The sequence below is a fragment of the Arachis ipaensis genome, chromosome B05 (assembly GCF_000816755.2).
Source record: "Arachis ipaensis cultivar K30076 chromosome B05, Araip1.1, whole genome shotgun sequence".
NCBI lineage: Eukaryota > Viridiplantae > Streptophyta > Magnoliopsida > Fabales > Fabaceae > Arachis > Arachis ipaensis.
Genome location: NC_029789.2, coordinates 1555937 through 1556538, shown reverse-complemented (window position 1 = coordinate 1556538; position 602 = coordinate 1555937).

Genomic DNA, 602 nt, shown 5'->3' with positions numbered 1-602 from the left:
TGTATATAAAAGTAGTTGACTTGATGTGATTATTGAATATCCTAAAAGTGCCAAAAATATTTAGCGTATAAATGATATATATTTTCGTTAAAGAAAATAATATAAAAAAAAGGTTATAAAATCAATCTTTTTAGGTAATTATTCATCGAAAAAGTTAGTTTTTACGTTGTACCTAAAAATATTTACCTTAATGTCATCACTCAATATCCTAAAAGTGCCAAAAATATTTAGCATATATATGGTATTTTCGTTAAAGAAAATACAGAAAAAGTTTTAAAATTAATATTTTTAGGCAATTATTCATCGAAAAAGTTAGTTTTTACACGGTACCTAAAAATATTTATCTTAATGTGATTATTCAATATTCTAAAAGTGCCAGAAATATTTAGCGTGCGTATAAATAGTATTTTCGTTAAAAAAAAAATTAATCATTGTGTAGAAAAAAAAATTGTAAAATTAATCTTTTTAGGTAATTATTCATGGAAAGAAGTTAGTTTTTACGTTGCACCTAAAAATATTTAACTTAATGTAATTATTCAATATCCAGAAGTGCCAAAAATATATAGCATATAAATGGTATATATTTTGTTAAAGAAAAATAT